Source organism: Eurosta solidaginis, chromosome 1 (genome assembly GCF_040869045.1).
Source record: "Eurosta solidaginis isolate ZX-2024a chromosome 1, ASM4086904v1, whole genome shotgun sequence".
Classification (NCBI taxonomy): domain Eukaryota; kingdom Metazoa; phylum Arthropoda; class Insecta; order Diptera; family Tephritidae; genus Eurosta; species Eurosta solidaginis.
In genome coordinates, this window is record NC_090319.1 from 334,222,781 (window position 1) to 334,250,405 (window position 27,625).

Below are 27,625 nucleotides of genomic sequence, written 5' to 3' on the forward strand. Positions count from 1 at the left end.
CACGCCCATTTTTTTTTTTCAAATTTTTATCAAGAGTCTCAATATCAGTCCACTACTAAAGAATTTTTGTGTTTTCCAAAATGTTATATATATAAAAATTGGGCGTGGTTATCATCCGATTTCGCTCATTTTCAATACCAATCTATTCTGGGTCCAGATAAGCTCGTGTACCATATTTACTCAAGTTATCATGTTAACGGACAGATGGACGGACGGACGGACATGGGTCAATGAAATTTTTTTTTCGATACTATGAATTTGATATATGGAAGTCTATATCTATCTCGATTCCTTTATACCTGTACAACCAACCGTTAGCCAATCAAAGTTAATATACTCTGTGTACAAAGAACTCTGTGTATAAAAAAGATTCTATGAAATATCATTTATTCTATTGGACATAAGGCCAAACCACACAACTTCAAAGGAAGGAAAGTAAAAACCACAAAGTGACTTGGAATACAAGTGCCAGGTGGTCAGGATTAATATAAATGTGTTTAGTTTAGGCTATGCAAAACAAACATTTGAAGATGGCGTAATTGTACATGGTGCATCAAAAGTAACAATTTTTTTATTTGTTATAATCATAACACATTGCTAAAAGATAATTTTTGTTAGAACACTACTTAAGTCGTATACTGAACTTTGACGGAAAACAATCAAGGCATATACCGTTAAGTTAGTTTTCATCATGCCCACACCATGCAAAGACTAGGCAGTTGGGCATGAAGTCACTACGTGACTCAACCGCGTCATCCCCCTGCAACTAAAATAGCTGCACTGTTGATCTCCATCGGTTAGCACCCGGTTCACACTCCAAGCAATATTGAAATATTGCACTTAGCGAAGCCTGGTAATTACGCTAAGCGTTTGGTATCAAAAACCGCCCAGAAGGATATCGACAATCAGCAGGAGGTGTTTGCATAGCTGATGCGAGGCTCAACTTTCAACGAATCAAACATTGTATTGGTTTACCACCCAATTTTTCTGCAGATCCAGCGTTCCAAACTTAACAACCAGCTTGAATGCCTTGGTTAACAAATTTTAGCAAACCACTGCCTCACTCCTCCCTTGAATGGTATATGCATTGTGAAGTTAACTACCTAATTGCAGACCTATTTGCGGTCACGCTCTCAAAAATGTCAACCGCTATATATTTAAGATTGCGTAGGTGTTGTACGAAAGGTCCCAATTTCCATCTTTGTAATATTTGAAGCAGTATCTAGTGTTTTCTACCAGATCAACACTCACAGTAGCAATACAAATTGATGGAGGCTCTATATTGAGCTTTTATGATAGCCTATTTTCAATTGAAAAAATACAAGGCGCAAAATACATCCGAGAAAATTTAGGCCGAGACCCTTTCACAATTTACATTGTGATATATTTTAAGTTTTCTAACAAATTGGCGAGACGAGATCTAAATACTTTATGCCAATGACAAGCAAGAAGATAAATTTTCGCCTAGAGACTTTTAATTGAAATAATATACTCGCAGCATTTGGCACCTCATTAAAATAGCTTTAAATTGAAAAAAAAAAAAAAGTTTCTTTATATTTTTGTGTTGCTCTTCTCTGGCCTTAAACCAAAGACTTTTGGTGTGATAGGTGATCACAATATCACCACTTTACGGCGGCCGCTGTCTGTCAAGTCGACTTTGATTTTATATGACAGTACCAGCGATACTCAGATGATGGAGGGTTAGCTGAATACAATTAAATAGGACATGATAAATTGTATTGGATTTTGTAGCTTGTATACTCAGTCCACTGCACGAAGATATTCCTGCAAAAGGTCCCTATGCGTGTCTGGAAATCTACTTTCTAAGAACCACAAAATTTGTTAGAAATTTTAAGGGACTACTTAAGAGACAGGTATCTAATATATAAGATCACTCACCGTCAAAAAAGGTAAAAATAAGAGGGGGAGCAGCCCAGAGTTCGGTACTAGGTCCCTATTTCTGAAATATAACTTAAGCGCCAAATACACGACACGAACATTTCCGCGAACATTCCCGTTATGTCATGTTTCTGCGACCTTTTCTGTCGTGTATGGTGGTGTTTGCCAGTTCGCGCAAATATTCGCCAAAAATCAAAATATTTTAATTTTTGGCGAACATTTGCGCGAACTGTTCGTGCGTGCATGGCGAAATAGCTCATAATCGTAGTAATTTCTGAACGGAACAGACGTGCGCGGAAAAGTAAAATGGACAATAAAAAATTTCTAAGTGAATTTATTGAAATGTATAAATCTTTGCCATTATTGTGGCAAGTAAAAAGCAAAGCTTATTGTAATATAATCAAAAAGAATAATGATTATGCGACTTTAATCGAAAAATTAAAAGAAGTAGATCCTGATGCCACAAATGATACAGTTATAAAAAAAATAAGTAGTTTGCGGGCGCAATACCGGCGTGAATCAAAAAAAAAGAGAGATATTCTTTGCACCAAATTCTTTTTTTGCGATCTTCTCTCCTTTTTTTACGCTTAATTGCCACAGCGAGTAAATTTGCTGCAGCACAATTGTTGTCCGTATTCATCGCTGTCTGAAATAGAACTAATGTTCGGCCAAAAGTTCGTATGGTGTATGGCCAAAGCTGCGAACAAGATTGCGAAATGTTCGCGGAAATGTTCGTGTCGTGTATTTGGCGCTTTACGACAGTCTTCTTCGATTAGACATTTCAGAAATTACCATCCTCGTTGCTTTTGCAGACGACGTGGCAGCTGTGATAACGGCACCAAGCTGCGGGCGGACACAGCTAAAATTAAACCAGGTAATGCGTAAGGTGAATGGCTCAGCACGATCTCAAGTTAGCAACAGCAAAACCGGGGATCGTTATCCTCACAAAGAGACGGATGACCACTACCAGGAATATGACGGTTTGGGGACCAGCCAATAGAAACACTCATTTCAACGAAATATCTGGGAGTGAGGTTAGACAGCAAACTCACCTTCTCGGACCACATACGAGGAGCCTGCGAAAGAGCTGCGTGCACAATAACGAATTCGAGTAGATTAGTGGCAAACACAGGTGGTCCAATACCATACACAAGGAAGCTGCTTGCATCAGCCTCGGATTACATACTCTTATACGGTGCAGAAATCTCACTGAACGCAATAAAATACCGGAAGAACCGAGTCGCTCTCACCTCGGTCCAACGCAGAGGGGCGCTGCGAACAGATTTGGTTTAACGCACGGTCTCGAATGAAGCTCTCCTGGTCCTTCTCACTGAGGAAAGAAAAGCAATATACGACAACGGATTGCAAATGAGTAGAGCCGCTGTTACCATACAGGCGCGAGACTAATCGATTTAACGCTGGCAAGAACAGTGGAGCAACAGCATCGTAGGAAAGTGGACAAGGGAATTAATCCCTGAACAGAATCCATGGTTGAATCGACCACACGTAGAGTTAGATTTTTACCTGACCCAGTTTCTAACCGGAAACTGTTGCTTCCTCAAATATCTACACAGAATGGGTAAGGTTGATAACCCGAGCTGCCTGTACTGTGGGAAAATAGACGATGTATATACGCTACACCTTCTTCGAATACGGGCACTTCTCCGATCAGCGAAGGAGGGTAGAAGAGGTACTTGGCGACCTATCCCCGGGCAGTGTCATGAGTAACATGACCTGCCAAAGAGACATATTGGATACGGTCAGCACATATGTAAGGATGCCAAGTCCATTCCCGTGAAAGTAGCCATGGAGCTCACGTAGCGCGCACCCGTACCTGAAGTAATGCTTAACGCTGTCCCAGGTACGGGGATTTGCGCGGGCCGAAGAGACTACGTTTCAATAGGTAGGCCTTCATGGAAGAGGGGAGTCCTACACTCGAAGAGTCTCGCAGTGATGCTTAAATATCACGGTCAGTGCATAAAGCATTTCCTCTTTCCACGAAACTCAAAACTCTCACAACTGGAATAACCACCTCCCACACAAGTTAAGTTTGCAAATGGACAGACTGACACTTTTCGCAAACCCAGGGGAATTAAAACTAGGGGTTGTGTAATGAAACTCCCTCTTGGCGCCGGCTATGGTTATTTTGAACTGGCTAGAAATGTCAATGACAAACACCATCCTTTAAGAAAATAATTTTATGACACACTGGAAAAAAGAGCGATCAAACAAATAAGAGAGATCAACTTGCTTACATAGTTTAAACAGCAGACCAAACTTTTGGCTCCTTTCAGCATACCATGTATACCAACAGAAGTCAGTTCCAAATGATTGAAGTTATATATACATATAGTAAGTTTGAAATTACATACAAAAGCGGATGAGTGTCATTATCAACAACTCATCGTTTCTAGTGTATTTATCTATGTATCTATGTATCTATGCTGTTAGTAAGTTGACTGGTTGGTTCGTTGTTCGTTTGAAATATTCGAAATTGCAGCATGTTGCATTCGATGTTACCACAAATGAAAAGTGACAAGCGAACAACCTGATGGATCAAGTAAACTCTCTATAGTACTAAATTCCATTGCACGCATACTTATTCAAGTAACGCAAACAGGCACACACACAAACATAAACCTATACATTCTCATAAGCAAGCAAGTGGACACATAAAGTGAAAAGCTCTTAGGCTGGCTTTTGCATTACATTGATGCGGATGAAGCTACTGCCATTACCGAAACACCATCGAGAATAAGATGTAGCAAGAAGTTGTTGAATTGAAGAATGTCGAAACTGAAATAAGAACGATAGTGTATGCATACACATACAAACATACATACATGTATATGAGTAGACGTGCTTAGTACTTTTATATTTATGCCACTGCAACTGTCAGTCTTTTACTGCTAGCAGGACACTTCTCGTTTGATTTAAGCTTATGCGTTTCTCCCCGTTTCGCAGGTAAGCAAGTGCACATACTTATCTATTTATATGCTTTTCACGCTAAGCTCAACGGAAGCAATGAATGATGACACTTAATGGTTTTTACCGTAATGAAATGTGTTCTGAGTAAGCTAAATGTGAGCGATTATACGAAAAGTTATCAAAAGAGTTAGCTGGATATAGTTAAGTTGTTTTTCTTATGTTTCTTAATTTTGATAAATGATTCTAGTTGATGCCTACCATAAATTCAGTAACACATTTTTTTAGAAAACATTAGGCAAAACCCTTTTTTCAGAAAGACAAAATAGGAGGTAAAAATTCAGAAGTCAAATCTTAGAAATCAAATTTCAGAAGTCAAATTTCAGAAGGCAAATTTCAGAAGTCAAAGTTCAGAACTCATAATTCAGAATGTAACCAGACAGCAAAAAACATAAAATTTTGCGCATAATTGAAATTTGAAAATTGAATGTTTTTTTGCTGTCTGATTACTTTTCGAATATTGAGGCCACAAAATCAGTGGATATGGGGCGCGGCACATGGCGCGGGTTTGTCACCTCTGCTGTGGACGATGATCATCAGCCAACTGCTCAAGTGGTTCCATGTTGGACCGCATGCAGATGACGTTGCAGTTGCCATAATCGGAAAGTAACATCCAACAAATAGCTCCTTGATGCATCGGACTTTTCGGAATATAAAACATGGATATATAATGTCGAGTTGAGGGCCAACTCGGAGACGACGACGGATATGGTCTTGTTTACTAGCAGGTATACCCATACGAATTTGTCTAGGCCTACGCTGTAACAAATATCTAAAAACTGTTGTAGACAATAAGTTGTCATGGAAGCTCAAGGGGGAGGAGAGAACGAAGAAGGCCTCGATGGAGTTTTATGCATGCAAAAGAATGCCGGGGTTAAGGTGTGGTCCATAGCCCTCTTTCTCCCCCACTGGGTATTTACAGCGATTCTAAAACCCATCCAATACTATGGAGAACTTGTGTGCTGGACTTTCATTCAAAAAAGAAAATACCTTAAAGAATTGGATAGCTATGTAAGCTATCAATAATTAGTATTAAGGGAGAAGATGGGTATGTAGGCTATTAATGCTAAGAAGTACGGGAACCCTGAAAAAATACTAACGGTTGCACTATATGTCATTCTGCACATCCCACGATTAGACCTGGAGGCGAAAAAATAGCGTCAGCAACTACGAAACCCATTCCATCGGAGCAGCTTGGGTGCACACCGTACGGCCATAGCAGTATATCGTTATTCAATATTGGATGGACTGACTAACTATTTACTTAACTGCTTCAGTAGGTCCCTTGGAGCCACAATAGAGCTAAAAAATTGGCATAAGGGCGCTCAGGTGATAGACGAGGCGATATATGTATATACCGATAATTCCAAAATAGTGGAAAGAGAAAGGTCTGCGGTATGTTGCGCAGATCTGGAAAAATACGAATCACACAAGCACCCAGATCACTGTAATAATTTCCAGGCGGAAGTGGTAGACGTAAGTGAAGTAGTAGAAACACTCAAGGAAAAAAATGAAAACTGCAGCCGCGTCAATTTCTACATTGCTATCCAAGCAGAAATTGAGATTATAATTGATCATAACACAACATCTGAAAGTGTGTTAGTGTGTATACAATCTCCGGTAAGAAACTTTGTTGGGTCCCCGATATTATGGATATAGAAAAGCATGAAAAAGCAGATGACCTGACTAAAAGGGGTGCATCCAACGAAGCTTGTTCCATAGATACCCCATTTAAATGAGGCGAGATTATAAGGGGACATATCTGGACATGATCGACCACGCGGGAAAAGTGTGGAATCAAAAAAAGAGAAGACTATGAACTCGTGATGGATACTCTGACCGATACTGCCTTCTAAAGTCACATGCTATTGAATTGGGCCTTCTAAGTGTTAGAAGTTGTAGGAAGTGCCAAAAATACGGAGTTATTTTATAGCCTGTTCTCTGGTATGTTTTTTTTTTAGTTTGGACTTCGAGCAAACTTCTCATTCAGTCTATGTGATCTCCTCACTGACTGGACTGTTCTAGCAAGCCTTATCTCTTAACACTCCAACAAAGTCAAATACTCCTATCAAGTCTTCAATTTACATTAACTCAATTCACCAACTTCATTTGTCAAGCATTTTTAATTTAGATTAGTCTTAGTGTGCAACTAATTCCATATCATCTTTGTAGCAACGTAATGAATATTGGAATCTATGCAATATCACATCTTACCTATTGCTTTTATATTGCATTGAATGATCCCTATTTACACCAGTGTTTTCTTTTACATTGAATAATCTTAATTTACTTGCTTTGCATTGGACCATCTTTCAATTTCTATTTGGAGGCACTGACAAACAAAAGTGCGTTGGTTATTCAAATCTTAGTATTTTTTCACGACTTTCGTAAGATGTGGTAGGTGTTATGGGTGTAATATTCATGCCAACAAGTGACAGAAGAATCAAATTCGTCTTGCTTTTAACTTTGAGATACTACAGTAATTTACTAAAACATATCAATTCATATATGTATATACATGAATATATACACGCTACTATTCTGCAATATCTTTTCTTTAAGATTTAAACACATTCATTCAAAAACTTCCGCTTAAACTTATTGACGAGCTTCAGGTTTAACCAGTATTTCCTCATTTCCCATTGCTAGTATTAATATACCCAGCTGCATTTTTAAATGTTAGGATAGTTAATTCCGTCGTATTTTGGCGAATATGAGCAGTTTCGATGCGTCACTAATAAATGCTGGACAACAACAATAACAAAGTAAGCAGATGAAATATAAAACAGCGATATATTCATGCACACAGCAATAAAGAGCGCAAATTACTCATACATATAAACACATATATATACAAGGCAACAGAGAGATATAGAGGGCACGGTGGGAGGCCTCGAGTAAAGGGCGTTGGACTTTCACACTAGTTTGGAACGTAGCTCAATGGAATGAGCGGAAGCACGGCGAACTGAACTACCATCTCACGCACATAATGAGTGGGCATGGCGGTTTCAAGGAGTATTTATGGAAGCGTAGGATAGAGGAAGATCCTCATTGCCCAATGTGTACCACGGAGTTAGAAAACGCAGAAAACGTCATGTTCCACTGCCCCAGTTTCCACGAAGAAAGACTCACTTTGCATGGAGTCATTGGGGAGGAACCTACCACGAGAAATTTAGTATCACATATGTGCAACAGGAAAGAGTGCTGGACTGCAGTGAGCAAAATGGCATTTATAGTAATGACACGCCTGATGGATGCTGAGAGGGAGCGCAGAGAAATGCGCATGCGAAGCAATGGCGATTAAATGGACACTCAGAGCAAATAGCGGGAACCTGGACGCAGGGACAATAGTAGGCTCTTAAAAAATGAGAAATATGGAACAACACCCTGAAGTAATGCGAAAGTGGTGCCGGGGTGGGCGAAGGTTCCAGAACGGGGCTGTTTTTTAGTCTACGGACACACGGTTGCTGCAAAAGCAGCAATTATGGTGCATTAGGCATTTTTCAGCCTCCCCGCAAAAAAAAAAAAAAAGATAGAGGGCATAACACCCAAACAAATACATATACAGACAGGTATATAGAAGGCAACAATGAATAAGAGATGCAAAGATATACCCAGAAATAAAGAACATAAATAATAATTAAAAAAGTGAGATATGTATAGCCAAATCCAATATGAGATACAGAAACGAGAAATAATTAAATAATTAAAAAAAATTTAAGTTAAACGGTTTTATTGAAAATAATACTTACATGAAGTAATAATAATACTAAAAGGTAGAAAATAATTAGGTAGGTCCTAGGTATTAGTTATCACACTCCTTATCAATCTAGGGCGTTGATCAGACAATTAAATAAAAGCGCTGGATGCGTCAAATTTCTATTGATATTCATAAGTAAGACCAATTGAACCTTAATCAGGTTATGCTACGCCTCACCTTTTTAGACATTGCACGTGCCCATCCCCTTTTTTTAATTTTCTGATCAACGCCCTCGATTGTTGAGGAGTGTGATGACTAGTACCTAGGACCTACCTAATTATTTTCTAGCTTTTAGTATTATTATTACTTAATGGAAATATTGTTTTCAATAAAACCTTTTAACTTAAAATTTGTTTTTAGTTATTTTATTTTCAAGTTTATAGTCTTTATTTAATTGCCTATTATATCTCATTCTATTAGTTCGTTTAGTGACTCGTTATTACAAGAACTCTTTCCGGAAAATTTGCTACAATTTATGTCCTCAATACATAATCTCTCCGAAGACTTTACTCGACTCGGCGACAGGTGTGCTTGCCTCTCCTCGAACTCCAAAGTAATTAAGTAATTTGATGTCATTTCTACCGGACTGTGTGCAATATTTGTTCCAAATATGAGCCAAATCTGAACATATATACGATTTTTTTTAATATCTGGATCCTTGTGCACTCCTTGTGGCGATTTTTTCATATGCCGCTCTCTATTTACGTATGTAATATGCGTTCCAAATATGAGCCTAATCAGACCGCAAATACAATCCATGCGCCACTATCGAAATATTTAAAAAATAAATTTTTGGAATTTTTTCTTATCACTGCATTGTCATTGGATTCTGAACTATATTCCTAGTTTAAATCTTTTTGCTTATCGGGAAGTTGCGTAAATTTAAATTACAAAATTCGTAAACACCGGCCGGCCTGTCAAGTCAAGCTAAATAAAACCGTTTAAAAGAAATTACTCGAAATGGCTGTTCGTGAAAAATCTGGATCCTAGAAGAAATCGGCAAAAAAGACAACTTAGAGTAGAAAAATCAATGCAAGCTGAGGCATTCATCAGTTTGATTTTAGCACGCTGTAGGTGAGGTACGCAATAGGCGCATAATAATCGAGGATTTGAATTTTTGAGAACGCTCTGGCATCTCTGCATACTTCCGCCAACCCTCCGGCTCTATTGTAGACCAAGATCTCTTTCTAGCGAGTACAGAATTTATATTTATTTATTCTCAGCTTGGTATTAAGGGATGGGACTGGAAAGGTTCGTAAATTTAATTTGTAAGGACGAGCTTCATGAATATATTTCTTAAAGTAATGTTCAAAATCTTTTGATAACTACGTCCTTTTTTTAGAATATCCTCATACGCAGAAACTATGTGAATTGGTGATATTGGCACTCAACCCACCACTCCACCACATACCTTTTAGCTGCAAAATGAAATTAAAGTCAAAAGCGCCTGTAACACATACGTGGCTTTGCAGTTGAGTATATAAAGCTCGGTGACGCGTTAGTTTTTTTTTTTTGGATTTTTGTTATTTTATTTCGAACGGTAATGTGATGTGGTAAGATTTGTAAGTTGATTAATGAATACAAGGAAAAGTAGTGTTGATGTTTGTATATATATATATGTATGTGTGAGTATGAGTGTCGAATGACAGCTAGCGTTTATTAGATTAAATTCAAAAAACTAACAGGATAACACGGCCAACGAATGGTATGAAATGGAATCATCATCATAAGACATTTCGAAGCGAGCTATTGAATGAAACCAACCTCCTAAACTTAAATCACCAATGTCAGTCGCTCAGAATGAAGTGAACCCAAAATGCAAGCGCAGCTACAAATTTGTGTTTTCATGGCAAAGGAAATAGCACAAATGAAATGGCAATTCGTATTTCATTCATCCAGTCGCTGGCTTTTTTTGGTCGTTCATGACGGATGCGGAAATGAGAAAGTGTGAAATTTTCTGTTCTATATGCGCTTGTTATGGAATTGAGTTAAAAGCTGGCCACAAGCATACAAAGACACATCAATATATAATCGTACATACACGTCAATATACATAGCTGTATATAATTTGGATAGAGTTAGATGTGCGCACCCAAAAGCAATTTCATCAACGTGACCAAAAATAAAATAGTACAACCCAAATATGGTATAAAATCAGAAACAATAACAAAAGCGAAAACAAAAACCATACCAACAATAACAACAACAATATTAATACGTGTAACACCTATTACCACAAAGCTATGTGCTACGTGTAAATGATTACTTAAATGAATGACTGACTGAATGAATGAGTAAGTGAGTGAGTGAGTGACAATGTGACTGGTTGAGTGTGCAAAGTTAGCCAATCGCACGCCGAGAATGATTGCATGGATGTAGAGAATGAAAGACAGAATACGTACTTTTTGTACGACTGAATGAAGAATGCATTTTTGTGATGAAGAAAAATTGATTGTCTCCAAAGTAATAGGAAAAGGAAAGAAAAATTAAACCAAAGTATGACAAAAAAAAAAAAAGAAATTACAAAAAATCATGAAGTTCTATATCTAAAGCTGAAAAATAGTATTAAGGCAAATCGTTTGGCGTATAAATGAAAGGATTTTAAAAGAATGTGAAAAAATTTTGTCTTTCAAAACTATGCGAAAATTGACTCATGAATAAAAAGTGGCACTTCAAAGCCGACAACGACTGGCAATGTGTTTTTCGTCTGAAATGTGCTTTTTTTTTTTTTTTTTTGTTAAAGTAATTGCATTCCGCATATTTACCGCAGCATCGATAGGAAAACTTTTCCAAGAAGTAATAATGTAAAAAGGCATTATTAGTATGAGAGAGAAAAACGTATGTATATGTTCAAAAACTTTGATGGTGAAAAATTTAATGAACCCCAATTTTTGTAAATTTAATAAATTTTTCGATTGTGTTATTGGCAACTTAAGAGAGTTTTGGCAGAACGTTTGACTACATTCTCAAAAAAATTATTTTCCAAATGGAAGAGTGAATCATAACCGAATTCTCGGAAACCTGCTCATGCTGTTTTCCTACCAAAGGTGTGAAATTTCGATCATACGTATCCCGAAGACTACAGACCCATTAGTTTAACATAATTTCTAATTAAAACCTTTGAGAGGCTGATAAATGTTCACAAAATTCAACATGGTTGAAAAGCAGCACACCACAACACAACATGCGTACACCAACGGCAAGTTGGTGAATAAGGCACTGCATATGGTGGTTATAAACATTTATAAAGCCTTGAAATGTAAGGCATACCCCTTTGGAGACTTCTCCGACATTGCCGGAACTTTCAACAATTTCTCAGAACAGGCAATCATGGCGAGTCTTAAGTACGACGAAGTACATTCAGCCCTTAACAGTTGGATCGGCTGCATGTTTAATCACAAGAGGATTACTTCACAGTGGGCGGGGTTATGAGACCATGAAATCATTGGACATGGGCACACGCATAGCGAGGTATAAACACCTCCGCTGTGAACGTTGGTAATTAATTAACTGCTGCGGCGTTTAGATGAACTTTAAATTGTCACAAGTGGAGGTGCCTTCCAACAATTAGCTCAATGATGGATCAGGCGCTTTGTGATATACATACCGGGCGTACAATGTGGAATTGACCGAAAACTTGTAGAAGATGGACATAGTCTTATTTACTAAGAGGAACAAAACCTTAAATTTGACCAGACCTTAGGTAGGCAGGGTAATCCTACAGGAGAAACATTGCACAGTAAATTGTCGTAGAAGTTCAGCGTGGAGAATAGAGTTAAGGCGTGGGGTCCAGCGCCCTCGCTTTCTCATTGGTTGTTTAAAATGATTGTGAAGCCTCTCCTATACTACGGAATCCTTGGCTGATGAACGGCCACTCAAAAAAGAACGGATCTCAAACAATTAGAGGGGTATGTAGGCAATCAATGCTTAGCATTAATTAAGCCTTGAAAACAACTATTTGTGTCGTGGCAGTTGAACGCGATCATATGGTCATTCAAGCGGAAGCAATTAGCTCAAACACAGCCTTATCAACTTTTATACTGGCTTAGCAGCACTAAAGACAATAATCTCGCATGGCACAACATCTCAAAGTGTGTTAAGGTGTAAGCAATCCCTGGAGATAAGTGAGATAGAGAGGCACACATCTTTACAGGGAATATGAGAATATATTGGAACGTAAAAAAGCGCATCCCTCGAAGCTTTCTGCGGAGACGTTCCAATCAGATTGGCGAGATTCAAAGAAGACGAGAGTTTTACATGATTGACCAAGAGGTAAAGGCGTATACCCAAGAGCGGTTCTGTTAAGTGCCGAAGATCCTGTGTAGGTCTTACAAACTTAGACTAACAATGTGACTCTTATCATCCTATTCTGACGGGACACTGCCTTCTGCTTTTCTGCTTCATGCTTTGAAATTAAGCCCAGTCAGTGAAAGCAGATGCAGGACATGCGGGTTGGAAGAGAAAGCATTCGAATAAATTGTGTACTAGTGCACTTGCCACTCTAAGACTCCAGCTATGAGGAGTGATACAGCTATCAGATATAGAAGCAGCAAGTGTCATCGGTCTTTAAAAGCTTCTACAATTTTCCAAAAAAACGGGGTTATTTTATAACATGGGTTCTAGTTTTGATAGGATTTTTCAGTTGGGTCGTTAAAAAAACTTCTGTTAACACTATGGACTTATTCAGTATAAGTGACGTCCTAAATTATCGCTGAGTTTTCAGTTTGTTATTGTCTGGCTTCTTATCGGCCTGCAATCGATGGGTTACAGATGTGTCATCGATTTCGTTGACACTTTATCGATATCATAACAAACCGATTTTACTTCCATGTGAGTGTCAGTTTCATAATAAACCTATACATAAATCATCGATAACGAATCGATAGCACGCCGAAAACCGTTTGGCGAAAGTCTTATAACAAACCCATAAGTTTTCCATGAAAATTTTGTTACTTTTTAATAAAAGATCGTTGAAATTTCTGTAAAATATCGATAACTCGAAGATAGAAATTCGATAACATATCGATACCAAATAGACTGTTTTTTTTTAAATAAATTGTAAACTTCGCTATAACGCCCTTATAGTTTTCCTGTAACACACCAAAAAATTTTCGATAATCAACAAATACATTTTCTATAATTTATCGATAACTTTTCCATAATTTTTCGATATATATATTTTTTTAAGTTTATCACTAACTATTGATAACAAATAACGTTTTTATAAAAAGTCAATAACACGTATATAATAAACTGATATTACATCCATAAAAAATCGATAACTTTTCGAAAATATATTTATAAAATTTTCGATAAACCTTTCAATTATAAATCAATAACAACCCAATAAATCTTCGATATAAAACTGATAACCTTTGTTATCTTTGGAAAGTTTATCACACTTCTATGCAAATCGAAAACTCGTCTATACCCCGTCGATAACAACAATTACAAACCGATAAATCATCGATAAGAAATGGGAAATGGATAACACACCCATATATCATACCAGTTACAAAGACTACACCTACACCTTCCGCTTACACTTTTCACCTTATGCTTACAATCAAGACACCCATATCATGATCAAAAAGAGGTTTACAGATCAAAGATCTTCCATCACATACCTGTAAGTATCTTTCAAGTATATAATTGTTACATTAAATGGAAATGACAGAAATCCTTTTATCTGCAAAATAGGTTGTATGAGGAATATATATTTCATGGCGTTCCGATCGCACTAGTTCCCTCAATGATAACTGAGATATAACAAGTAAAGGTATCTAAGTTCAGGTGTAACCGAACATTATATACTCAGCGTGAACTTTTATTGCACATTTCATTTCAGATAAATTACTTTTCTACATAACACGTGGCAACGCCCGTTTAAAAAAAAATATTCTCCCAATTTCCTCTCACAATAAAACTTGATAATAGCCGTGTTTTTTTTTTTACACGCGTATACGTGTCGTTTGCGCGTATTTCGTTCTTTTTTTTCCTGTTTTGGGAATTGAATCTCTCAATTCCAATAAATGGCAAGAGGACTTTTAAATTGCCTCTTAAATCGCCAGGTTAACAAACGTATAAGGGTAATATACTTGCAACATTTAGACGTGCATGAGCAGCTAACATATGTCGCACAGTAAAAACCCGTAGCACAAATTTTTTCCTTGTACTTATTAAATATATGACTTTTTGCCATGTGCTTTATCAATATTTGTAAATCTTTATGAATTATATTTTCATGTCGCTACTATCATTTCTTTTGGGTAATTCCCAGTGATGACTTGTTTTCTTTATGTAGATTATTAAATTTTTAACTGTAATTTCAATTGTAGACTTATTATTGTAGATGTACATTCGTCATATCAGGTATCGTATTTTCATTAATTTATATTCATTCCAATAATTTTCATTTTACGGTTTTGTAACTCCGTTATATCATGAACTTATGATAATTTTACCGCTTTGTCACTCCATTTTATCATACAGTCATGATCATAGAAATTATATTTATTTGTATTTTTGACCAATTTAATTTGTTAATATTTTCCATAGATATAAAGCCTTTTAATTAACCATTTAGCTTCATGCAAAGACTGGGAAGTTAAAATAAATTTTGTATTCATAAGTTATGTTGCAGTGTCAATATTTTTGTTTCACTTTTCATTATTCAGAGTGTCTCCGAAATTTAGTTAAGTCCTTAATTTTTCCTTTAATTTACGTCGTATCATAGATTTTAAGTTTGGTAATTTTAGGTTATATAGTCACATGTTAATTAACTTTTTTGTTAAAATAAGTATAATGCATGTGCATATATCCATATGTATATCAACTCATGTTTGTGATTACTAATGTCCTTTTGATTTATTAAATACTATCTGGTGTCATTATTTATGTCGATTAGTAATTTTTATAAAATATTTAATGTACTTATTTTACTTACTTACTTACTTAATTGGCGCTTAACCGTCTAAACGGTTATGGCCGTCCAACAAGGCGCGCCAGTCGTTCCTTCGCTCCGCCAACCGGCGCCAATTGGTCACACCAAGGGAGTTTAAATCGTTTTCCACCTGGTCCTTCCAACGGAGTGGGGGCCGCCCTCTACCTCTGCTTCCATAGGCGGGTTCCGATAGAAACACTTTCTTGGCCGGAGCATCATCTTTCATTCGCATAACATGGCCTAGCCAGCGCAGCCGCTGCGTTTTAATTCGCTGGACTATGTTGATATCTGCGTATAGCTCGTACAGCTCATCATTAAATCTTTTTCGGTACTCGCCATCGCCAACGCGCAGAGGTCCATAAATCTTTCGAAGAACTTTTCTCTCGAACACTCCCAAAGCCGCTTCATCTGCTATTGTCATGGTCCATGCTTCTGCCCCATATAGCAGGACGGGTACGATAAGTGACTTGTAGAGTATGATTTTCGTTCGCCGAGAGAGGACTTTACTTTTCAATTGCCTACCTAGTCCAAAGTAGCATTTATTGGCAAGATTGATTCTTCGCTGGATTTCAGTGCTGATGTTGTTGCTAGTGTTGATGCTGGTTCCCAAATAAACGAAGTCTTTTACTATTTCGAAATTATGGCTGCCAACAGTAGCGTGGTTGCCAAGGCGCATATGCGCTGACTCTTTGCTCGATGACAGTAGGTACTTCGTTTTGCCCTCATTCACCATCAAACCCATCTTTACCGCTTTTTTTTCCAGCTTGGAGTAAGCAGAACTAACAGCGCGGGTGTTTAAGCCGATGATATCAATGTCATCAGCATATGCCAGTAATTATTTTACGTATTGTATTAAATGTTGCATATCTATTAATCACTTAATTTTGATTGCTCCGTTAGTCATCCAATAATTTTCATTTTACAGTTTTGTAGCTCCGTTATATCATGAAATTATGATAATTTTACCACTTTTCATGTGCTTATGATAATTTTACCGCTTTGCATCTTCATTTTATCATACAATTATGATAGTTGCTTTAGAGTAAATTTGATTTTAATATTTCACATAATTAAATTTTCTATTTTGTTAATTTTGTTAGTCAACCACTAATATTCATTTTACAGTTATGTTGCTCCGTTATATCATGATTTTACCGCTTATTTCTCCATTATATCATACGATTATGATATTAGCAAAGTAAATTTGATTTTTATCTTTCACATAATTACAAAATTTTTTTTTTTATTAATAAACGAAAGTTTATTTAAATATCTGAAACATAATTCTTTTATCTAACACAAAACATATTTTCTTTACAGTAGTGTCGTGTACAGTAGTGAATATGTACTTATTACGCGGACATTTCTAAAAAAACACGATATTGCTTCTTCGGCTGAAGACTTGGATGTGAATATTTCGTTCTTTTGTGAAAATTTTTGCCTGCTCCCAACGCAAAAGCGTCACACTTTTACCCTGTATAAAATGGCGGTATGGCAGTGCAACTCTGTGAAACTTTCAATTCGCTCTTAAGTTTCACATATACTCTGTTGATATGTGTACCCAGATTGCGCATTCACGAGTTAAAATTGCTTCGTTTTGCGCAGCTACGTCACAGTTGAATGTTTGAGTGAATGAAGGAAAGAGAAAAAAAAAAAGAATAAAAAAATAAATGTAAGGCGCGATAACCTCCGAAGAGATCTAAGGCCGAGCTTCTCTTCCAATTTGCGTCGTGCTCCTCTTGATTTTCCCTACAAATTGTCCGGACGGGACCAACATGTTTTATGCCAACCCCGAACGGCATCTGCAAGGCAGATGAGTTTTCACTGCAGCTTTTCATGTCAGAAATACACCCGGAGCACTTGCCAAACACTGCCAAGGGGCGACTCTGCTTAGAAAAATTGTCTCCTAATTGAAAAATCTTATTTCTAAAATTTTGATCTTGCTTTGCCCGGGGTTTGAACCCAGGTCATACGGTGTGTAGGCGGAGCACGCTACCATCACACCAAGGTGGTCAAAACAAGAGCTAAAGGAAAATGACGTAACAATTGCCCATAAAAAAGAGTTGACCTAATGTTTACATGCGCAATGCGCAATCTTCTTGTGTGATTTGTGATATGAATGAATATGGTGAGTTGAAATGTTCTTTGTATGCACTATAAATGTTGACAATTTTTTGGGGTAGGAGTAACTCTATTAAGGCTTTACCATTTACTTAGGCAACAATTTATTTCAGAAAAGAAAACGCTGTTATATAATGCTTAGGAGACCCATCTAGTGGCAGTGGTTAAACAACTAGCTACAACTACAGGGTGTATAACATATAGCTGACTCAGTTGTGATAGATAGTGGACGCATATAGAATGCATGGAATTAGTGCAGAGGATGAAACATGGACACATATTTCAGTTACATCTGAGTATAATGCGTATTGAAATTTAGTAGTACTAATTTTATGCGTAGCAATTTCAGAGGTGTATTTAAAGTTTGTCGCTTAGCATTCCATATAAAGTGTAGGCGTAAACGTATATAGACTTGAAAAAAAAACACACCTAATAATATCATTGATTCCAAGCTATTTTTTGCTAAGTTATAGCTTATTATTCTAGTATACGACCCTTTTAAACTTGTTTTATAACTAAGTTCCCGTGGTCTTTAACCGATCCCGTCCATTTTTACTAGAAATATTTTCTGCTGTAAGGAACATATGTGTAGCCAATTTCGTTACGATATGCAAATTTTTCTTCGAGTCAAGGCTCCCGAAACATAGAAAATTGCTTAGTCATAAAAGGGGCGGTGCCACGCCCATTTTTTTAAATTTGAAGTTTTTCTTATGGTTGTTTATAAATTCACTTGGGAAAAGAAATACCATTGGTATATACCTCTTTTTTGCAAAGATATTGCTTATTTTATTCGTCCATGACCCTTTAAGAAATCTTTTATATAAAAGTGGGCGTGGTCCTTCAGCGATTTCGTTAAGTTTTCTTCAAACATTCTTTATAGTAAAGACAACCTCTCTGCCGAATTATGTTACGATAGGTTTAACGATTTTTGATTTATGATTAATGATATTTGCAAAATTGATTTTATCACAAGTGGGCGGTGCCACGCCCATTTGAAAAAATGTTTTAAAATTTTTTTCAAGAGTCTCAATATCAGTCCATGCGTCAAATTTCGACATTCTAGGTGTATTATTTACTAAATAATCAGGTGTTTTGTGTTTTCCAAAATTTTATATATATAAAAAGTGGGCGTGGTTAACATCCGATTTCGCTCATTTTCAAAATCAATCTATTATGGGTCCAGATAAGCTCGTGTACCAAATTTGGTGAAGATATCTTAACACTTACTCAAGTTATAGTGTTAACGGGCAGACGGGCGGATGGACATGGCTCAATCAAATTTTTTTTCTATACCGATGATTTTGATATTTGTAAGCCTACATCTATCTCGATTCCTTTATACCTGTACAACCAACCGTCATCCAATTAAAGTTAATATACTCTGTGTGGAAAGCACGCTGAGTATTAAATATACCAACTTATGTAATTATTGCAAAATATCTGAGACAGATGGATATGACTAAACCAAGTCAACTGATAAGTTTAATATGCTTGTTTGTGTATATACTCGTATGTCCTTTCCTTCCAAATTCTAAGTTTCTATACCATCTCATATTCATGAAAGATATAATTATTATACCATACACTTTAGGCCGGTACAAGAAATACTCTTTGACAAAATGCTGCAGGGTGAAATACCGAAAGTGTAAACAACAAAAGATTCAACATTATCTGAATAAATTATTCCCTTGGGTATGCACTAAATACTTTAAACGTAACGCCTGAACACAACATTACTACATATTTAACCTTTTCTAACTTAATTTTTTGAGTATATTCTAAATAATTTATAAAACTTTGAAGCATGTACGTTTAGTCAACACACACACACGCTTAAAAATACGCATGTGTGCGTAAAAACAATTTTCGCATCATGTGCCTGCTAAAAAGCTAAAGAAGAACACTTTATATGAACAAGTGAACACATACGCAGGAGAAAATAGTTTCATAAGAGAGTTATAGTGGATATTGCTGAAAATTATTCCAAATTTTTTACATTCAATTTACGCTGCATCACATGTAAAACGAGCATTCCACAGTTGTTGCGGCATACATCGTACGCAATTTTTCAGCTTTCGACATAAACTGAAAGAAACTATAACTTTTTCAGCAACAAATATCACGCTCTAAAAGGCGCTCATCATATATGTCCTGATGTTTGCCTCGGAATCATGGACGGTGTCGAGAGAAGATGAGATGGATTTTGGAGTGTTCGAATAAAAAGTTTTCCGGAAGATGTATGGTCTTATCCTTAATGTCAAATAAGAGTATCCAAGGAGGTATAATGATGAGCTATATGAGCTTTATGCAGATGACTAGTGAAGTGATTAAAAAGCCAAATGCTTCAATGGCTAGGTCGTGTTATGCGAATGGACCAACACGCTCCAGACAAAGAAGTATTTCCTTCGACGCCCCTGTTGTGAAGCAGAGGAAGGGGAAGACGTCTACTGAGTTGGGAGGTTCATCCTTTGGTGCTCTATAATGGCATTAGTTATAGCGAAGCCGGAAAAGCTGTCGTTACTTGTTACGAAACGTTCAAAGTCGCTAAGTTGGTTAAGCGTAAATTAACAATTATAATGATGAGGTAAGAATGTCCCTTTCTTTTGATATAAACGGTCGATATACCGCAACTACATCAGTGATGTCTAACGAAGTTCATCCTCTTTTCCATAGTCGTGTTATATTTCTGTCACCTGGTAGTTTTGTGACAATAAAAATCACTGTGTTTACTGCATTACGTAGAATCGTATAACAGTTATCGACGGCCTTCCAGCATGTAGGTGATTGACCAACACGCTGCTGGCTAACTGAGAGTATGCATACCCCCCAACCGTTTAGAGAGATCTCCAAGAGGAGGCAACAGGCATTTTCTATTCCTTGTAGTTTAGCTTGAAAAATATAAGCTGAGTTTGGAAGACGGAAAGCGAGTGCGACTTCTAGATGTTCGGTGAAAACCACAAAAGCAACATCGCAGTTCATTTTGAACCCGTCAGTGAATAGTGAGGTGACACTCTTCTTTCGTACCTCACATTAAAGTTCTTGTCAATGTTCAATGCAGGCGAAAGATAACCTGCTTTGAAATTTACATCGAGTAGACTCCTTAAGTTTTATGGCGGAGGTAGTAGTTGTAAGGTGTATGTGTATGTCCAATGGCAGCTGTTTAAGGATAATATTTTACGCATCTGTTGTAAGTGTTCCTGTTACCCCTGAAAAGGCAGCCCTTTGTATTTTTTTCAATGTTGTATTGCCCATCCAGTGATGCCCAATGAACTTTCACTCCATGCGATTGTGCCATATGACTGCTGCGCAAAGCGATATCGCCACCAAGTTTGGTTCTTAGGCACCAGTTTTTGCTAACTATTCTCTTACACAACTTGTAGGCGATGCACGCCTCATCTAATCTTCATTTAATTTAAAATTTCCAGTTCAGCTTCTTGTCTATTTCGAATCCAAGATACTCAACACTACGAGAACTCTGTGACAGGCGAAGTTGAGTTATTTTGGTTCTATTGTTAAAGAATATCGGTTCTGTCTTGCGCCGTTTAACATTAAAGCTGCTCTATGTCTGCCCAGCTATGTAGCTTTATAGGCGCAGCTTGCAGGATTTTGCTTAAGGTTGTGTGAAACGCTTCCGAGACAGCGATAACAACATTGTTTACATATACTTCTTCCCCCAACTAAAAACCAAAGGCATGGCGATATAACCTCGAAGCGATTTTATGCCGACTTTCTTTTCCAATTTACGTAGTATTCCTCCTAATTTTTCCTACAAATTGGCGATACCGGAGCTATATGTTTTACACAAACTTCGAACTGTATATGCAAGGCAAATGAGTTTTCACTGAGAAGCTTTTCATGACTGTAATTCCTAAGTCATTGCCGAGGGGAGTCCGCGCTTAGAGACGCTGGTTTTCTAATTAAAAGAACTTGGTTTTAGGTTTTTGATGTTATTTTGCCCGGGGATTGAACTTAGGATCTTCGGAGTGGAAGCCAGAGCATGCTACCGGCATACCTCGGCGGCAGGAACAATCCACATCTGAGAGAGAAGAACACCAGCCTAAGGCGGGTACTTGTCACCGGGCCCATATCTGCATATTAAGTTATGTTCTCCAGTTTTGTGTCCAACCGCAAATGTGGTTGTCTGCTACGACCCTTTGGAGAGCTTTGACAATAGCGCTGGTTTCTTTATTATTGTCTAGGATGGCATTTAGGGTTCAATTCATTCTTCTACTGTACCAACGAACTCGGGGAGGGTAGTTTCAGTTGAACTGCCCTTCAATTAAGCATGTTATGCTTATGAAAGGTTTGACTATTGGATGCCTTGAAGTCTCCCAAGTACCTTAAGCATAAAAGATGTGAGGCTTATTTTTCTGTCTCGTTGGCTCACAGAAAGATTATTTTTGTTTTCCTCCAGCTTTGTGGAATGAAGGTCAGGCTGATACACGCTCTGTACACCCTTTCGAGCCAGATGACCATTGGGTCGCTTAACTTTTTAAGCATCGCCGAGGTGACACCATCTGAGCCAGGTAAGTTTTTTTTCTAAAGCTGATACTAAGATTCTTCCTCATTACTATGTTGGGCGAAAATTTACGATTTTCCATGGAAAGCCCGAAAAGTAGTATAAAGAGCGCAGGGAGCAAAAGCTGTCATAGTTATCAAAATAATATACTCTTGTAAAAGTTGCGTTAGTATTTTTGGGTGCACACATGCATCTGCTGGTAAGTTTGTATTCAAAACGCGCCCTCAAAATCCGGCATCTTTTTGAATACTTACATACACGCATGTGTATGTATTAGAGGTTTACGCTGGTCACTTAATCGGCGGCGGCGTGTCCGGTGCGCCGAGAAAGTGATCGGCGTAAACCTCTGATTTGAATGGCTGGACTTCAGAATATCACATTGTCCACAACTAATGAATATGGAAACATACTGCTGCCGTCAATGGTATGTTTTACGATCTGGAACAACATCATTAACTTGCGGATGAGTATCTGGGAGGCATGTAAAGCGAAAATTAAAAAAAATAATATTTGGAAAGGTTTTGTTTATATGTATTTAAGGAAATCGACGTTTCGGCCATTGCGGAAAGATCCGCAGTGTTTGCCTCTCGCTGATCGTTCAGAAAATGTTCTTGCAGAGAGAGGGAGAAATACTTAAAATGATAACAATTTTGTAGCGTAGTTTCACTGAAGGAGATGCTCTGGGCTAACTATAATACCACTCGTCTGCAAAATTTCTTTAAATCATTTGTGGCTCCTTGCTGGTTACGATCAAAGGCGACTTACGGTTGTTATTGATGGTCTGTTAAAAGTCATGACTCTCGTGGCACAGTTTTAACGATTAGCATCAATGCTGGTTTATTGTTCATAGCACCAAAGGGCGCCTTCAGTTTTTCGGCAGTTTCTAGGAGCTACAATTCCCGACGTGCTAACAGTAGCAATCTCTACCACTAGTCGCTAGCACGCATCCTGGCCCTTATACAATATGCCAGCACAGAAGCTTTCCTAGAAGCTCTAGGTGTAGCTCCGAAAACCTTCTGACGGATGTTTTTGTTGCGCTTTGCTTCTGAGCTACAAAAAAACACCTTGAGACATTAGGAAGTAATTATTGTGCCAAGGATGCCGCCCTCGACATCATAAGCAGTATAAGTGGATATCATTGCGTAATTCATGGGTGAAAATCGTATAATCCTTGGCGCATCTACATAATTTAAACTTGCAAGGACCATGGATAAAAGTTGTAAACTGTAGACCAAAATTTGTATACGTTTGTTTTCGACAAATTTACTTCAATAGTCTTAATTTTCGGACTTATGATATAAGAGCTCATTATGGATGACCGCCTTCAGTTTTCAGACTAGCTCGACTATCCCCTACGTTAGGGCAGCAGAATACCCGGTCATATGTTCGACTGTCTTGAGAAAGCTTTTGCTTCACCTATTTGATTGTTCTTGTGAAGGACAAAGCCTGACCTGGTAAATATATGTGCATACGTATTCACATTTGTAACAGGAGTCGTAACGTTTAGGTGACATTTAAACACGGTTGATAGGCTATATCCAATGTGATTCACTCCAAGGTACTAGTTGGGGATAGAGCCACCAACTTTAGGAAATGTCAAACCGGTAGACTTGGGTTTCGAATGATGAAGTGTGAAAATCAAAATTAAGATTTGAAACGCTATTTTATAGTTAAGCAAATAAAGTGATTTTTCCAACCTATCTCATACATGTTGAAGATATGTATATGCAATTTAAGTATGAGCTGAAAATCATTTCAAAGGAGAATTTGAACCACTGGAGCATATTAAAGGATTTTGTACCACTGATATCCCTTATTCTTTCAGCCACTCGGGATATAAAATTCGGCATCTTTTTCGGGTAACTTGCTGTTTTAAAAACTTGAGGACATTTTGAAAATGTGTTCTACATTTTGGGACATTTTATTTAAATTCATTGTCCTTTATTAATTTTTTGAAAAAATTATGCGAAGTGAGCATTTAAATTTTTATATATGTATAACTTTTCTTTAAGTGTTTTGTTTTAATAATTTGGTGAATTCGGTAATACGAAATCCGGCATTGAAAGCGCCTGTTTTCTCAAATAACTTTTGAACGGTTAGAAAGTATTAAATTTCGCAATAGGATTTTTATAACTGGCAGTGATGCGCATCCCCTGATACCACTTTCGACCATATCGGACCAATTTTCGGGACGAACAATAAATGGCCTAGACAGTCTCAAAAGAGTAGAAAATATAATACGGCGCCGGACGCCGCTGTCGCGCTGATTTTTTTGACATTCCGCGCGGCGTGTGAAAAACCACGCTAATCGGCGGCGCGGCGGCGTTTATCGGCCGCATATATCTCTAGTATATATACACGTGTATAGTTTGCGTTGCTATAAGTGGTGTCTGTCCTAGTGTAGTGTATAACGTTTTTGGACCATCCTACATTCGCCTACATGCCAGTTTTCTAATACTTATATAACTCTCTTTCATGTTGCTAACGGGGAGCGGTTTCTGTTTTAACGCCTACACATCGCCTACATACTTTCCAGTTCAGTTTAGCGTTGGCTTGTGCATTTTGCTGCTGGTCGATATATATTCCTATGTGCTGTATTTGTAAGTGTAATCAGCATAGAAGGGTAGACTTAGATACGATTATATATATGTGGGTTTGAAAGACTAGTTGTCTAGTAGTTACGGAACAAGTCAAAACAGTTATTGAGAGGCGTTTGTAGCACACTGAGAGGAGGTCATGTTTTTGGCTTATTGTTGTTTGTGTTTTGTGTTTGCTCACTAATATTTATAAATATGTTTGAAACAGTTATGGCTAGAAAAAGAAAATCAACAATGGTCTACTTGTTGTATGTTGCTGGAGCTCGAACTGAAGTATAAAGGAGGTGTTATGAGACTTTGAATATTTTAATATGATTTAATACTAAATGCACATGAAAAGTGTTGGCTGCTGTGCTGATGATTAAGTATGTTTTTGCACACATATTTATACCCCGAAATCATAATGCATGTGGTACCAGAATATATTAATGAAAGTGGTTATAAATGAAAATTCTTTTGACTGAGTTGGTCTGAGAGAAGCGCGCCTCTCGTTACGTTTTAGTAAAAGTCAAAGGCTTTTTCAATAGACCAATTTTCCATCGCCTTTTTCTTAACTCAGGGAAGGTCTCCCAATTTCTCAACTGCTGAATTTTGTTACCGATAGGAAAACTTTTTGGGTCGAGGCATCTTGGTCCAGATAAACAATTGATCTTTTTTCCCCTCTATAATAATCTCACATGTGCATAAATGCTTCTCAACTTCTTCCGGCAAGGTTCATAGTTCATGATCAAGTTTTCCTTGACAGTGAGTTCGTGCTCGTATCTGCGGTACGAAAGAGCTAAGTAGATGTGGATTGTTAGCGTAAAGATACCCAAAAAGCGGACGAGGCGATACACGTGTTCACCGATTATTCCAAAGTAGTGGAAGGAGTAGGGTATTCGATGTTCTGTGCTGATCCGGAAATAAAGAGATTTTACAAGCAAAAATTCCGAGTTAAACTCGAGTTAGCCGCCTCATGGCCCATGCCGAGGGCTTATTGTTGTTTTTGTTGGTACACTCCAGGAATGTTTTGAGGAGTATTATTGATGTTGATGGTCCTTTTTCGTATATAGATAAGGTACGTTCTACGATTTAATATGACCACATTGTACCGTCAAGGACATACCGACCCCCATCCATCTCCTTCTTCCATGAGGAACTTTGCGTCGCCAGAGTCTTGTCTGCTAACTATGTGTATGTTACATTCATATTTGTAATATTATTTGCCGCTCGTGTGTGAGGATGACAATTACGAAGGCTGTGAATTGTACTTATCAACACCTTGAATTCCCCAAGCACTCACTCTATAGGTCTAATGGGATGCTTTAAATACGGCACCGTACTTTGCGACTTTTACTCCCCCTCGATCCGTACCATTCTCTAATATCCTTCTTTGATTTGATTCCCCTGCCATGCTCATTTAATTTGCGCTCATTTTGTTCTCCGAGTCCGACGCATAGCTAGAAGCGCTATAGTGTTCTCTCACTTGCGGCTGTATTCTATCCCTCTCCTCATTTTATATCAATATAATTTATTGGTAAGGTTGAATTGAATGACAGCAGGGTATACGCTCCGCCTGAAAATCATTCTATAGACACAGTTCTTGGCCACCGAAATAAAACCTACCTGATTTTCGGCAGATAGGCGTAAAGGAAATACCCTAAAACTCTTAGACATAGAGTCGGGTCGACGAGGTGACAACCTTAGTGAAAGTCTTGAGTAAGTTTGTAAAATAGATGAAACAATGATGTTTCGACAACTTAAACAATATTATGACACTTTATGCATTTTATATGATGTCTATGTTGTAGACTAGGCTGAGAAGTGCTGATTTTTATATCTTTAATGAAAATGAGGTAGTAAATTAAGTTTGTCACGAATTTCAATTACAGTCTCAAATTGGTAAGTCCTTAAAGGAGAAGAATAGACCCACTAATAAGTATACCGAAATGATCAGAATGACGAGCTGTGTTGATTTGGCCATGGTTGTCCGTCCGTTTGAACATAAACTAATTCCTCAATTTTTGAGATATATTGATCAAATTTGGTGAGCAGGTATATTTAGGTGTCCGATTAGACAATTTTCGGAAGCGGATCGGACCACTATAGCATATATACCCCAAATGCTTACGTATGTAAGAAAAATTGTTGTCTGAAAAAACCATAGAGGTCTAAAGTTCCGAGTAATTTGAATGCTGAATAACGACTGATTTTATTTTGTACGAACGAATGTTTTGCAAAAGAGAAATGAAAAATGATAGACATGGTTGCATTTACATATGATTGTAATATAAAGTACATGTTAAATTAAAACGTGCTGACTATGAACAACTTCGCCTCCAAAACAAGGTATGTAGTATTTATCGTATACCCCATTCAAAACCGACATTTTTGCCCTATTTTAGCAGCTAGAAGCTTCAAATTTCATCAAATATCTACGTATACGTCGTGTGTTGTTCAGATATGTGATTCATGGTCATAGCTATCTCATGTAGACCGCAAGAAATGTGAAACGTTGTATCCTCACACAGCCCAAGACAGTCCCGTTCTTACCCGTTTCAAGTAGGGCCTGGAGGTCAGGCAAATAATAGGGATGATAAGGAAGCAACTGAAAATCTTGCGCCCTATTTCTTAGGATATTTATTGTTTCATTTGACGGTTTTTTGCAAATTTTCTACAATTGTAGGCTACCGCTTACATGCAGTTTAAATAAAAAAATTCCTTCATCGGCAACGTTCTGGCGCTCCAGGTCTTACCGTTCTGCTCCACCGGCGGTTGTTTTTTCGTCTTTGTAATTTCAATATCTATTCTGTTTCTTGTCA